This window comes from Ailuropoda melanoleuca, chromosome 9 (assembly GCF_002007445.2).
Source record: "Ailuropoda melanoleuca isolate Jingjing chromosome 9, ASM200744v2, whole genome shotgun sequence".
Taxonomy (NCBI): Eukaryota; Metazoa; Chordata; class Mammalia; order Carnivora; family Ursidae; genus Ailuropoda; species Ailuropoda melanoleuca.
The window spans coordinates 74,484,387-74,500,645 of NC_048226.1; the positions used below are offsets into that span (position 1 = coordinate 74,484,387).

Consider the following 16,259-nt stretch of genomic DNA (forward strand, 5'->3'; position numbering starts at 1 on the left):
GAAAATATATATGGCTACAGATAAGCAGTGCAGGGCTGGTGCTGTAGCTCCATGATGTTATCAATACCCTAATCAACTTCTCTCTTTAAGCTCTGCCATCCTTAGCATTTAGCTTTCATTCCTTTGATCATTTTATAAAACAAGATGATTGCTTCATCTGTAACTTCTAGACCAGGTTCTAGAAAAATGAAAGAGGTAAAACTCATAGGATTATATCAAGATGCAGAAAAAAGTATTTGACAAAATTCAACACCCTTTCACAATAAAACTCTCAACAAACTGAGTACAGGAGGAATGTAATAAAAGCCACATATGACAAATCACTGCCAACATCATACTCAATGGGGAAAGGTTGCAAACTTTTTCTTTAAGATCAGGAATGAGACAAAGGTGTCCTTTCTTATTACTGGTTTTCAGCATAGTACTGGAAGCCCTAGCCAGAGCAATTAGGCAAGAAAAATAAATAAAAGGCATGCAAATCAGAAAGAAAAAAGCAAAATTTTCTGTCTGCAGCTGACATGATCTTATGAATAGAAAATTCTAAAGACTCTAACATAAAAACCTGTTAAAGTAGAAAAGTGGTTGCCAGGGAACTGGGGGTAAGGAAAATAGGGAGATGTTGGTAAAAGGCTACAAGCTATAAGATGAATAAGGTCTGAGGGTCTAATATATAACCTGGTGACTACAGCTGATAACACTGTACTGTATAATTGAAATTTTCTAAGAGAGCAGAACTTAAATGTTTTCATTAAAAAAGAAAGAAAGAAAGGAAAGGAAAGGAAAAGAAAGGTTAGACTGGAGAAATCCTTTCACATTGTACATTTATCATACATCCTATGTATACATATATCAAGTCATCATGATGCACACTTTAAATACCTTAAGATTTGTCAATTATACTTCAATAAAGCTGGAAAAAACTTTTAGAACTAATAAGTGAATTCAGTTGCAGTATATAAAATTAATATACAAAATCAGTTGTATTTCTATACACTAACATTGAACTATCTGAAAAAGAATTAAGGAAAACAATCCCATTTACAACAGCATCAAAAACAATAAAATTTAGTTAGGACTAAATTTAACCAAGGAGGGGAAAGACCAGTACACTGAAAACTGTAAAACCTTGATGAAAGAAGACACAAATAAATGGAAAGATTTCCCATGTTTACGGATCAAAAGAATATTAATATTGTTAATTATCCCAAACCATCTATAGATTCAATGTCTATTGAAGTCCAATGGCATTTTTCACAGAAATACAAAAAACAATTCTAAAATTTGTTTGGAACCACAGAAGACCCTGCACAGTGAAAGCAATCTTGAGAAAGAAGAACAAAGCTGGAGGTATCACATTTCCTGATTTCAAACTGTACTGCAAAGTTATAAAAAGACTGACACATAGATCAATGAAACAGAATGGAGAGCCCAGAAATAAACCCATGCATATAAACTAATAAGTGACAAGGGAACCAAGAATATTCATGCAACTCAATAGCAAAACAATAATAATTTGATAATAAATTGGGCAAAGAACTTGAATAGACATTTTTCCAAAGAAGGCATACAAATGGCCAACAGATATATGAAAAGATGCCCAACATCACGCTTCATCAGGGGAATGCAAATTAAAACCACAAGGAGATATCACCTCAACCCTGTCCTACTGGCTATTATGAAAAAGAGATAAGTGCTGATAAGGATATGGAGAAGAGGGGACACTGGTGCACTATTGACAGAAATGTAAGTTGGTAGAGTCATTATGGAAAACAATATGGGGTTCCTCAAATAATTAAAAATCGAACTACCATATGATCCAGCAATTCCACTCCTGGGCATATTGAAGAAAATGAAACTAACATCTCGAAGAGATATGTACATTGCCACATTAGTCACAATTAGCTGAGACATGGAAACAACTTAAGTGTCTGTCCATGAAGAGAATAAATGGAGAAAATGTGATGTGCACGTATATATAAAATGGAGTATTATACAGCCATGAGAAAGAAGTAAATCCTGTCATTTGCAACAACATGGATGAAGCTTGATGACATTACATTAAGTGAAATAAGTCAAACAGAGAAAGAAATATACTGTATAACATCACTTACATATGGAATCTAAAAAAGCCAAAGACACAGAAATAGAGAATTGATTGGTGGTGGCCAGGGGGTGGGGTTGGGGTGGGGAAACAGGGAGATGTTCGTCAAAGAAAAAAACTTCCAGTTATAAAATGAATAAGCTCTGGGGATTTAATGTATAGCGTGGTGTTTATAGTTCAACTATACTGTATACTTGAAAGTTGCTAAGAAAGATCTTAATTGTTCTCACTACACACACACACACACACACACACACACACGATGATGATTATGTGAGGTGATATATGTGTTAAGTAGCCTTATTGTGCTAATCCTTTTGCAATATATATATGTAATCATCACACTGTACACCTACTTACAAGATGTGATACATCAATTATATCTCAGCGAAACAGGGAGAAAATGAGGAAAGAAGCACCCAGGAGGAAAAGATGGTGCCAAATCTATATCACAAAAGCAATTCCTAGAAATTCTTTCCTGTTTGATTGGCAAGAATATTATCACTTCTTGCTCCAAAAGAGCTGCTCAGAAAAATTTTTATGGAATCTTTTTCTTTTATAGACTCCCAATCAAAATTGGGGTTGGGAGTCTATAACAGTAAAATTTTGATTGGGATCTATAAAAGAAAAAGGATGAACAGATGTTAAATAGATGACCACTGGTTTCTGCAGTATCGAGAGTAGAAAGAGGGAGAAAATTCTTGGAAAGGGTCTCATGGAGAAAATGAAAAAAGAGCTTGAACTTTTATTTATTTATTTATTTATTTATTTGACAGAGACAGAGACAGCCAGTGAGAGAGGGAACACAAGCAGGGGGAATGGGAGAGGAAGAAGCAGGCTCACAGCAGAGGAGCCTGATGTGGGGCTCGATCCCACAATGCCGGGATCATGCCCTAAGCTGAAGGCAGACGCCCAACCGCTGTGCCACCCAGGCGCCGCAAGAGCTTGAACTTTAAACATGGCAGGGGCTGAGTATCTGCATGAAGACGCAAGGAGTTGACTCCAGTGCCGTGAAGAGCAAGAACAGAAGTGGAAGGCAGATCTGAAGGATTAGTCTGACATCCCGAAAACATATTCAGGGGAAGACTATGCTGGGAGCAGGGAGAGAAGACTGAATTGGTGGAGGGAGTTCAAGTTGTGGAGATCTTTGACAGGAAGGCTTTGGACTTCGCATGAAGCCTATTAAGGATCTACTGGAAGTTTTAAAGCAAGAGGAAGAATGTATTTAACTAATAGTTTAAGAAAACTTTCTGTGGTTGCTGAATGTGGTACAGATTAAAGTGGAAAGAGATTGGATCTATTTGCTTATGAAGTCACTGAATAACATCCAAGTGCTTTCACTGCAACAATTATGGTTGTTGCCCAGATGAAGGTCTTAGAGTTACCCTAACACAAGTGTTTCCTGACGAATGGCTCGCAAACTGGCAATCACCCACAACATGCTCGCTAATCCTCCCAGAAAATGCTATTCATTCTTAAGACTTCACGAACAGTCATTATCAGAACAGTATTTTTCAATATATGAGACATTCTCTACCTTGTGGCAATTGAGCTTTTGAGAAGGAAATATAAATGGTGATTTTTAAAAAGCAGGTCAGGGGTACCTGGGTGGCTCAGTCGGTTAAGCGTCTGCCTTCAGCTCATGATCCCAGGATCCTGGGATCGAGTCCCATGTCCGGCTCCCTGCTCAGTGGGGAACCTGCTTCTCCCTTTCCTTCCTGCTCGTGCTCTCTCTCACTATCTCTCTCTAACGAATAAATAAAATCTTTAAAAATAAATAAATAAACGGTGAGAAATTTCAGGCAATGGTTAGAATTTGAAAAAAATAAAAAGCAGGCCAATTTTATTTTGGTCAACATGCTCAAAGTTAAGTGTTGACGGTACCCATGTGTAGAGAAGTGTGTGAAAACTAATTTTTATGCCAGTGTCCTTTTCAAACACTACGCATCAAAACTCTGGTTTAATAGCTTGCCTGACTCACTCTCCTCTTCCATCCCTCGGGCAACTCAGATTTCTGCAGTAGGCTGGGAAACGATCTTCCTCCTACTATTAGAGGATTCTGGAATCATAATCAAGTAGCTCAGTGACTCAGCAACCCAGCATGAATTCAGCCTTGCTTCGGGACACAGTTAACCTTGGATCCCTTTCTAGTGATTAGGTCCTTACTGTATTTTTCCTTGTTGAACACTCCACTGTGATGCTTGATCCAATGCTCATCCCTCCAGAGCTGAGGTCCTACCCGGGTCCCATCAGTTCTTCTGAAGGCCAGTGTCCTAACCCTGAGCCCCAGTGCCCTCCACCTTTTGCTAAGCCTTCCTGATGCTGCTTCTCTTCTTGTTGACATGTCTAGCTATTGCTAATTGCCAAATCCTGAGCAGTGCACCTGCTAGTACTTATTGCCTCCTGTTTCCTATTGCTTAGAGTTGTCTGGTCTCCTGAGTCAAGCCTGTTGAACAGCTGACTACAACCCTGATTTTTTTTTTAAGATTTTATTTATTTATTAGAGAGTGAGTGAGCGCGTGAGACAGAGAGAGCATGAGCCAGGGGAGGGTCAGAGAAGCAGACTCCCCGCTGAGCAGGGAGCCTGATGTGGGACTTGATCACAAGACTCTCATGACCTGAGCTGAAAGGCAGATGTTTAACTGACCGAGCCACCCAGGTGCCCAGACATGTCCTTTATTTTTATAAAGGTTCACAACTCATGGCTAGTCATTTAGCCTTTTGCTTGTGGGAGGATTTTTCCAAAAAAATGTCAATTCATTTTTATTCTTTATATTTTCCCCCTTACCTCACCATTCCCAGCAGGTAGCCAGGCTCATGGGATTTCCTTGATACAGAGAATTTTGCTGAGAAGTCAGAAGCCATCCAAAAAGATGGTTTTTTTTTTTTTTTCCTTTTGGAAAAACTTACCGAAGAGCTTATTTTAAATATCCTGAATGGGTAGAACACAGAAATGAATATTCTATGGAAATGAGAGGAGTGGGGGCCTGGGGCCCATCTCAGGGGAGTATGCTTGGGTGTTGACAAAGATCTCAGAGTTTTGCTGTATGAATTACCAAGAAACCTAGGTCTGGGAACCCCCAGTGCCTAAAGTTCCCACACCCCAAATGTGGTACAGACGCAGCATAGACATGGAAAAATGGAAGGGCCATTCCAGGTGGGCTAAAGGCATTCTAACAGTAATACCTTTAGTAACGATGACAGGAGAGCAAGCAATAGGAATGACACTGCTCATTCCTCCAGCCTATGTGATAGGGGTTCAAACAGAAACTCAAGTTGGCTTTTTAAGTAATCCCAGATAACATAATTATAAATATGACAGAAACCCTGCCTTCAAGGAATTTTAAGATAAATGTGGAAAATAAGAAAGATGCCTATGTAATATGTGTATATATATATCACAGTGTACATATATAATACATAATATGTCATAGTACATAACAGAACAACGTAACATAACATCTGTACCATCAAAGATATTAAAAAATTAACCTCTAATTGGAAGATTCAGAAACATCTTCATAAAGACCTAAAGAGATTGGTAAAATTTACGTAAGCAAAACCCCTCAAGTTAGGAAAGAATAAAGAAGTTAAAGCAACATTCACTGGGAAGTCCATTTGGCTGGAACTTACGATGCCTAAAGTGTCACGGGAGGCAATAAAGTTGGAGATGAAACAGGACGTGTTGACACTCTGTGCTGCCAACAGAGAGAACAGAATACGCAAGTGATCAGAAGGACTGTGTTAACGATGTGGGAGATTAATTCCAGACAGTAGAGCTATCCCGCACTATGTCAAGAATTAGCTAGAACAGGGCACCTGGGTGGCTCAGTCGGTTGGGCATCTGCCTTCTGCCTTCAGCTCAGGTCATGATCGGGGGTCTTGGGATCGAGTTCCACATCCAGCTCTCTGCTCAGTGGGGGATCTGTTCTCCCCATCTCTCTGCTGCTTCCCCTGCTTGTGTGCTCGCACTCTCTGTCAAACAAATAAATAAAATATCTTTTTAAAAAAATAATTAGCTAGAGCATAAATACACACTAGTGATCTCTTAACCCATTTATAAGAAATGATAGAATCAATCAACATAAAATAAAATTGGCAACAGCTAAGTTGTGAGATCTTCAATCTGACCTGGGAAAGTTAGGCTCAGTGAAAACAGAGATCAGAAGGGGATCCAAAAATTACAAACAGAAAAAGCTAAATTGGCATTCTCAATATGGACAAAAAAAACTAATTAATGAATCAAATTTTAACCACTAACTCCAAAGGCTCTAAGGTATCTGTGCTGTTTATGTTATGGGGACTCTTTGACTTCCTCCCTATCTCTATGGGGAATCACACCTATTGGACACATTATCTTGAACCGCACCCCCATCTTTGACCTCCTTTCCTGGAGGGACACTAAACCTCCCTTTCCACCAATGATACCACCTACATGGGGGTAACTTGCTTCTCCAATCTGGCCCCCTTCAGGACTGCAGAAAATTCTGCAGCACACTTGGGTATCACAGTGGATAGCATGGACTCACTCATGATTTTTCTTCCTTACTGAAGTTACCTTTCTGTGCTGTAGTGCACAATTCGGCCAGTAATGTCCGTATTCCTTTTCAACCACAACGGTAAATGAACCACCTCTTCACAGGGACGGGTCGTATAAGGACGGTAAAATATCAAATATTCATCAGAACTGCCGGGGTAGGGGGTAAAATCAAATCGGGAAAAAGGTGCCCTAAACCTTACATCCCTGTTTGTTCTCACCCTTGGGTACAAATTGGAGAAGGCCTCGACTTGAGTTGGGGCACCTGGAGATCAACAAACTTCACTAAAAATCCACTATTTGAGGGATGAGTGCTACAAAATTGGGGTCCAACAGGTCTCCTGGTTCAAAACTCTAACATCACATGGCATTGTAGCCTCGCTTGCAACTATTCTGGACAGTCTTTATTCTGGAACCTGGGACAGGCAGGGCGCCTGTTGCGTCTCCACCAGCACTCTCACTGGCCGTTGTTAAAAAAATACATCTGGCACCTGACAATTGTCTTTTTTCCTTTAAGGATGCGTCAAGGAGAATATCAAAGACCTAGGGGTGGAAAGATTCCTTGGGTTGCTAATGATACGGCTGTCAGATTATGGCTTGTGCCTCTCGCCCCTACACCCTTGTGATGTCCTCCCATGAGCCCTCCATCTTTCAGATAAATTCTTCATCTTCTCATTATCCCTGGATGAAAAACTTTAACATAACACTAGCTGCCAATTTCACGTGGCTCACTCCCTGTATTCCACATTTGAATATAACCCAACTAAACATCACTCATATTCTTGTGCTAAGAGGGCTGAGGCATGGATCCTGGTCAACCTAACTAGGACTTGGGTTAGAGATTCCTCCTTAGAACGGATTACTAACGTTCTTGCCCTCGCTAGGAGTGAAAGATTTCTCGGGCTTCTCAGAGCATCCATTACAGCTGTCCCTGCCCTGGCTGCTACCCTGCTACAAGCTGTAGTAGCTCTTTCCCATTCTAGTTGAACAGTCCATCATAGGAATAGTTATCTACAAAATGCAACCTTTGAATTAGTCACTCAGATCACAATGGATCAGGAAATCCTCCAACACCTTGATGCGCTGGAAGCAGAGTGTCTCTTGGCTTGGGGAACAGCAACAAGCTCTTTGGAGCTGCAGCCCTCTCAGCTGTGATGTGGAATATCGCTCCATGTGTTGCACCCTTGTCCCCTTCAACAGCTCCCCTCTTTGGGAGGATGTCCAACAGCTTCTACATAGACCATTTAATTCTTCTCTGGGTCAGGACAGTCTCAACCTTCAAGGTCAATTACATGAACAAACGGTTCAATCACCTGAAGAGGCACACAAAGCCATGCTTGTCCATTGCCAACTGGATCATTGGCTCAACTCTCAAAACTGGTTTTTAGGACTAGACCTCGGAATATGGATTCTCATAGGTCTTGGCATGCTATTTCTTTTGTGTTTTCTTGAAGTGCTGAAGGCCCTGGACTACCTGTTTCACAGAACTCTTCATGCTGGGGCGCCTGGGTGACTCAGTTAAGCGACTGCCTGTGGCTCAGATCACGATCCCACATGATCCCTCGGATGAAGTCCCACATCAGCTCCCCTGCTCTGCGGCGAGTGTGCTTCTCCCTCTCCCTCTGCCTGGCACTCCCCCTGCTTGTGCTCTCTGTGTCAAATAAATAAAATCTTTAAAAACAAACTCTTCGTGCTGAAGTCCTCCCGAAGCAGTCTCGCCATCAGCCGAGCCGAACCACCCCCCTCGTAACCTGCCCTTCCAATCTGCACTTACCAAACAAAAACGGGGGAAATGTGGGAGAGCAGGACCTCAGCGGGTGAAAGAGACAAAAAGAACAGGAACACGCGGAAATGGCAACAGCTCGAAGCGTGTAACAAAAGCCAGTTCTTCCCGCCATGGGGCCCTGCGGAAACAGTACATGCCGGAAACCGCGACGCAGGTGGATAGGATCGCTAGGCCTGCCGAGGTCAACTCCCCGAGCCCCTTACATATGTCTCCCGTGCACCCGTGCTGGCAGTCACGTTCGCGGTTCCGGAAACAGTACATGCCGGAAACCGCGACGCAGGTGGATAGGATCGCTAGGCCTGCCGAGGTCAACTCCCCGAGTCCCTTACATATGTCTCCCGTGCACCCGTGCTGACAGTCACGTTCGCGGTTCNCCCTGCGGAAACAGTACATGCCGGAAACCGCGACGCAGGTGGATAGGATCGCTAGGCCTGCCGAGGTCAACTCCCCGAGCCCCTTACATATGTCTCCCGGGCACCCGTGCTGACAGTCACGTTCGCGGTTCGCGGCGGCCCTTCATGTGATTGCTTCCTTGCGTTGCTCTTCTCTGCCTGCTTCCGCATACTTTACATTCTACGATAGGATAATAGATAATAAAACCGAGAGTCCCCTGGACTCAGGCTGCAGCACGTGGGCGCTTCTTGCCCGGGCCTGGCGTTGCAGCCCCTTCGGCCTCTCTTTGTTCCCAGTGATTGGACACTGAGTAATCATTTCGTCTCTGGACCAGCGGGCTGCGCGGCGTATCTGCATTTCGCAAACCAGGATGTAAAGGATTTTGGTGGCCGAGCAAACAAAGGAGGTGATGACACCAGCTTTGTCTTCCCACTATGGCATCCATTCTCTCTCTCCGCCCTTTGCTCCCATTTCCACCATCACCAACTCTCCCAAATCCCAGCTCGCCCATTTAATGCACATTCACAGAGCACTAAGGATGTTTGCCACTCAAGACAAGACACACCTATTCCTCTACTTTCCCTTTGTCCAGGGCATCTTGACACTGTGTGTGAGAAGGAGTTCAGAGATGGGGGTGTGATACAGAGCTCTAGAGAGGACCTGCGAGACAGGCTGGAAACTCGAAGGGTGCCCAGCATTGTGATCAGGGTAGTATTTAAAGGTCCACAAGCAAGGCAATTTAACAACGATCCCTTCTCTGTTCTCTTTAATAAATTACCACATCACAGTGCTTGGTGGGGCCTGAATATACCCTTTATTAATCCCATTACCAAGACTCAGTCCCTTTAGAGCAATACTTAAATCCCATCCCAGTTCTGACACAATAGAATTCCCAGAAGCAAAAACTTCTCAGGGAAGGAGCAATAAATCAGGATGCAGCTCTCCCAGAGTCCTCTCCAGCAAATGTATTTTCCAGGCAAATAGGAGCTGGCAGCAAAAAACAAGTGAGCTCAGGTTTCCCTGTGATGCGATTACTACCTTCAGGGAGGGAGAGAAGGGTGGATGGAGAGAAAATCTGACCCTACCTTGGACTTAAAAAAAAAAAAATCTGGCATTTTGGCAGTCCATCTACAAGTGCTTTCTGAATGCCAAGTGCATGGTAGAACCCAGCCAGAAACAGAGACCTCCGGTGCCTTGTGATAAGCCACTGTTTCACTCGCTCTGCTTTTCAATAGTGTCAGGTGAACAGAGCCTTGCCCTGCAACCTTAGACCGGGGCGAATGGCAGCTGCAAGGCAACCGAACACCCGCTGGACCACAGAGCCGCACGGCCAGGCTGGGGGAGGAGGAGGCCGGCCTTTCTTCTCTTTAAAGAAAGATCTTGCTACTTTGCCCTTTTTCTTAACCTTTCTTTTTCTGCTGTGTACTCCAGTCAGGTGTATCAGCCAGTGGGCCAAGCTGGACCAGGGAACGCCACACCTTTGCCTGGACATTGTGCCCTGGGGGACTTCCACGGACAAGGAGCTTGACTGCCACTGCACTCATGGCCTCTTCACACGGTGTCAGGAGGCCCCTTTGGAGCCCCGTGAGCCCGCCTTGGATCTTGGCTCTGTGCCCTTGAGCATGGCACTTCACCTCTCTGAGCCTCAAGCTCTTCATCTGTACGACGAAGAACATTGTACTCGCCCTTCAGTGCTTTGTTAGAAATCAATAAGACAACACATAAGATACTTACAGTCGGGTCTAGCACATACAAAGCACTGGAACAGCAGATATTTAATGTAGGAATGTGCAAAACAGATGTGGGAAAACATGGCTTTTATTTTACCTGGAATGTGCTTTAAATACCTTCTTGTTCATTTGGTCCTTCCACCGATCCATCAGGGGTCAACCTCTCGGCCTCTAAAAAAATCGTGCCCAACTTCATGGAGTTCAGTGCTTCTTGCTCTGTTCCCGGGGCAAATTGTTTGAGCATCTGTCTACAATGCTGCAATTCCCGCACTGTTGAGTGTCCTCTCGCCTTGTCTGTCATCCTATCTTGAACACTTGAAAGGCAAAGGAGGAATTGTTCAGTGACAAGAGGGTTACAAGCACCTCTGTGGTCAGACTGCTCGAGACCAAATCCCATGCTCATTTTGCCAGCTAGCTGTCTGCCTCAGTGTTCTCCCCGAAACGGGGTGTGATAGTAACAGTACGTGCTCAGCGCCACAGAAGTGTTACCTTCGACTCTTACTCTCCTCTGCGTCCCCCAGAGCCTGGGAGATAGCAGGTGATTGAGGCCTGGGTTTGGAGGAACCAGAGGACTATTGCAAATTATAGGGGGAGTGATCCATACCTTTCCTTCTGGGCAACACATCACACAGTGATTCAAGAGCAGCTCAATTGGTATCCAGAAAATTTGAAAACAGGATCTTGAACAGATATTTGCTCACACGTGTTCATTGCAGCACTCTCTATAATAGCCAAACATAGAAGCAAACTGGAGGTCTAGTCATGGATGAATGGATAAAGAAAATGTGTATACATACAATGGAATACTACTCGGCCTTAAAAAAGAAGGAAAGTCTGTCATTTGCTACAATATGGAGGAACCTTGAGGACATTATACTAAGTGAAATGAGCCAGTCACAAAAGGACAGATACTGTATGATTCCACTTATATGAAGTATCAAACATAATCGAACTCATAGAAACAGAAAGTTGAGGGGTTTGGGGAGGAGGAAATGGGGAGTTGCTCTTCAATGAGTATAGAGTTTCAGTCATGCAAGACTTTGAAAAAGTTCTAGAGCTTTGCTGCACAACAGTGGGCATTGAGTTAATAATACTGTTCTGTACACTTAATTGTCAAAAGGGTAACAAAGCAAATATAAGTCATGTCTTCTTTACCACACTAAAAAAATAGAGATTGAAAGCCAAAGAAAGAAGAACTAAACTGGATATATCAAGCTCGGCACCACAAGCCTTTCTGTGCACAGCCCCGCTCTGAGGTAGGGCTGGTCTACATGGGCAGTCAAACTTGACATAGTCACGGCTCCTTCTTTATGACGTGCACCGATGTCTCCACGTCCACACAAAGTAAACACCTTTGTGTTTCTGCTGAATACCCACTAACATCATTAAGAATGCCTAAGGATTTCGAGGAGGAAAACTGCACAGAATAAGGGATGCCTGGAATAAGATAATTTCTACTTTCTGTCTACTCAGGTAATTTGCTTTCCAAACTAGTCCTCTGCTAAAGAGCCTGCTTTTCCCCCTCATAGCACTTATCTCCACTGGCGTTATATAATACATTCATTGGTTATTGGTCTATTGCCTGCTAGTAGGATGTAACTCCATGACAGCAGAGTTGGTTTTGTTCACTACGTCCCCAGCGTATAGTGATGCTCAATAAACATTTGTTAAATGAATGAACAAACAAATAAGTGTATGAATGAATGAATGAGTCCCTTGTTAGGGAAGAAACAGGGAAAAAATAGATTGTCCTTAGCTTAGCCATCAAGGTTAAGGTGCTTATATTAAATAGGAAGTTGTCTTTGGAAGGATAGAATCCCTTTATCTCTTCGCATTGCATCATTTTGCCCCTGTTGTCTGAGGATACAGACCTCAGTGCCACTCTGCAACACAGTAAATATGAATTTAGTTATGATTTTTTAACTAGATATGTCCAGGACACGCTGAACTTTATGGACTTTTATGAGCTCTGTAATTACAAAAATTGAACCGAGTGACAAGAACTCGTTAGAAATAGGGGATGGGAGAAGGAGAACCACTCAGGGAGGGCCAAGAAGATGAGCATAATTACATTGTCACCATTTCAACAAACAGATAGCATCACTTGAAACTGGGTTCAGGAGCAAAGAAAGAGAGGTGTCTAAAACACATGGACTTAGAGTATTATCCAGGTGTTCATCCAGTCAGCCTTCAAAAACTGAGTCCTCACCCTGAGTTAAAACTCTTTCTCTTTCTTTCTTTTCAGAGTTAACCGAACTTTCTACCACAGACATCTGCTAGGTTTGGGAGACTTAGAATCCTGAGGTTGCAGAGAGACTCTTTATCCCGATGCCTGCTTCACACGCTAATTAAGAGAATGGACCACATCTTCCCCATTCTGACCCATGGAGACCCTGTGTGGCCAGCCATCCAGAGGGCACTGTCCATATTAAAGCTCAGTCCCTCTGAGCCTGCATTTCCATCTGTGGCATCTAATGTCATCCCTCCTGCTGGCCCACTGACGATTATTTCTGCGTGCTTCATTTGGGTTTTCTTATGAAATTCTGGGCCAGAGCCCTTTCCAGAATAATAATTGAAAAAGCTACCAAAGATTCTGAGGAAGAAGATACCAGTGGCATATGTTCTCTTTATTTTTCTTTGGAACAGTCCCAGGGAGAAGGTTTGGGGGAACCTCAGTTGGGCTTAGGCTCCTCCCGCATCAACAAACAGCAGCCTAAACTGTCAGTAGCTGACTTTGCACAGCAGTTTCAAATCCAGAAACCAAAATAACTGCCAATGAGAACCCACTGATAGCAAGATTTCATGGCGTTTTTCCCTGTTGTGTAACCCAGCCTCCCTTCCACCTTCCCTCCCAGCGATCACTCCGTGGCAAGGGATGGTTTCCCTTGTCCAGCCCCAAGCAAGTGCCCCACGAGTGCATCTGTAGTGTGTAAGACTCCTCAGTCATATTGGATGTGGCAGGAAAAACCTGTGGAAGAATGAGAGCTGGAGACGAGATCTGAGACTGTGAGTTCTCTCCTGACTTCACTCCTGCTCAGGGTGGCTCAAGGAGAGCTCAGGGTCCAGGAACTATCACTAACAGGAAACATGTATATACGAGTAAAACCTGGATCAAACACAGAATCTGTTGCAGTGTTCAGGTACGGAAGCAAGAATGGTTAGCCCGAAGCCGCCAGCGGATGTGAGGGAAGAAAGGAAAAAGATTGTGTCTCAGAGGTGGCAGTGGGGAGACCCGTGGAAGAATGGAGTATATGTGACACGAGCGCTAATGATGACAGTGATAGGATAATAACAGCTACCATTCACTAAGCACCCATGCTGTAGCACCGAGGCGAGTTCTTTCTGTACATGAACCCATTCAGGCACAAGGTAAGGTGTGCAACTGCGTTGAACTGCATTTCTCAGGGTTAGAGATGTTAATAACTTGAGCACCATCATTCAGTTGCAGAGAAGAGCTAGGACTTCAGCTCAGGGCTCTCTAAAGCCCACGTAGCTATCCCGGCCCCTGGGTAGGGCTGCTGTCCTGGGGACCTTTGGAATGACCTCCAGATGGAGTATTCAAGTTCTGCCTTGGGCCCTCCTTCTTCCAGCTACCTGCCTAGTGAGCATGCACGGGGCGAAGGAGCGTAAACCAAGGAGGCCATTCCTGCTGATTTCTCACCTCAGGCTGGCTCTCTGCTGTGATTCCTAGAGATGGTGTAGACCGAGCCCTGTGAGGGGTGACAGGTAGCAACATGAAGTCCACAGAGGGTCCAGGTGCCTGTGTCACACTCCTGCACGATATTTCTGCCTCACGACTCCTGGGCCCATGGGTGCCCACCTATACTCAGCCTTGATTGCTTCTTTAATTTCCCATCGGAAAGCTCAATTTGTCAGTAATTCTTCTGTTTCCAATAACCCTTTCGCCCCCCTCAGCTTTTGCTGACTGCTCCCACGCCATCCCATGAGCACTGCTCCCTTCAGCCCCAATGTGGAGAACAGCTGAGTGGGAAGGCTAAGGCGAAGCCAGCGGGACCCCAGGCAAGGCTTCCTTGGCAGCGGACTCTGATTTGGCAGCAGGCATGCGAGGGCTCCAAAGTACACAAATATTCCCCACCCCCCCCTTTTTTTGGCAGCGTTAATGGATAAGTGCTTAACAAAGACAGGGATAGAATGGAGACCAGAAGAAAGGAGTAAAGAGGAGAAACTTCTGAGTAGGTAAGAATCCCACGCTGGAGCTCATTCTCTAGACTGTGAGGACGGCTGACTTGTACTTGGCTCTTTAGACTTGCCCAAGCAAGGCTCTTACCTCCTACATTCTCAGCAGCTGCTCTCACGTGGTCAGAGCTGCACACATTTTGGTTTTCTGTAGTGAGAACAGAAATGATTTCTCTCCCCAAAGCTACCTATAATCATCATGAGGGTGATGATGATAGTCACAAGCCCCGGTGCTAAACACTTTACACGATGATGGTGATGAACGATAATGAGAACTCACAGTTTCGTAGTTTACTAGGTACTAGGCAATGTTCTAAGTGATTTATATATATTAACTGCTATACAAATATGTCAGTTAACATATAAATCCTTACAGCAAAATTATGAAGTAGAAACTATTATTATCTCATTTTACAAACGGATACAATGAAGAGCAAAGAGTTTAAGTGACTTGCTCAAGGTCATGACTGTGAAAGGTAGATAGTTATCCCCCAAGAAACTAAGGTTCAGAGTGGTTTAGTAACCTGTTCAAGGTCACACAGTGAGAAAGTTGTGAAGCTGAGTTTCAAACCAAATCTGCTAGACTCCAAAGCATATACTATTATTAGCTGCTATGCTTGTTTCACTCTAATTCTCTCTATAAATATAAAGATATAGATATATACATATATACACGCGTGAACGCATATACACATATGTGTGTGTGTACACACACACAGAACCGTAGCCACGCAAACTACTGAACTAGAGGTTTGATGAAGCCAAACATACAATTGTGTTTCTATCCAAGAATCTGGGCGGAAGACGGTACATGACAGTATTTCTTACTGCCTTCAAAAATTTCACATTTGAGGGACACCGGGTGACTGGGTTGGTCAGGCGGCTGCCTTTGGCTCAGGTCATGATCCCAGGGTCCTGGAATTGAGTCCCGCATTGCATTGGGCTCCTTGCTCAGCGGGGAGCCTGCCGCTACCCCTGCTTGTTGCTCTTTCTCTCTCTCTGACAAATAAATAAAATCTTTTAAAAAAATTTCACATCTGGGTCTATATAGAAAAGGATTATATTTGGAAGTGACTTGGGCTACATGGAAAAAGCAGCTGAAGCCCCCCTTTGACCCTGTCCTGCCACCTGTGAGCTGAAAGGATCAATATCTTGGCACGCCTGCAATCCCCCATTTGGGAAGCTCCATCTTAGGAAATTTTCCAGGCATGTAAGCAGGAAGTGAATCAAGAACCTACCTTATCCTCTCTCTTCTCCCCTTCTTACCTCTTCCATTTCCCTGCTCCTTCACCTGCTCCGAATTTCAGTGTCCCCAGGAAGAAAAAGAAGTGTGTTGAATAAAGTCAGAAAAACAAACATGTCTCAGCACCTGAAAGACCCCAGTCATAATTTTCCTTGTTCTTTCTTCTTCCCCCAGGAAAACAGAACAATAGTAATTAAAATGGAAACATTAGGAGGCCCAGAGCATACTGAGAGCACCATTTGCTCGAAGACTGCCAGGCTGCTGAAGTCACT

The 16,259-nt window shown here is 43.8% G+C and overlaps 1 long non-coding RNA gene across 1 annotated transcript; it reads right to left on the reverse strand.

Moving 5' to 3' along the window:
• Positions 1–6,202: 6,202 nt before the first annotated feature.
• Positions 6,203–16,238, reverse strand: LOC117803790. Its single transcript, XR_004627880.1, has 3 exons — positions 10,665–16,238; positions 8,886–8,997; positions 6,203–8,542 (listed from the first exon to the last, which is right to left on the reverse strand). It is a non-coding gene; the product is annotated as an uncharacterized LOC117803790 (long non-coding RNA).
• Between the last annotated feature and the right edge of the window lie 21 nt (positions 16,239–16,259).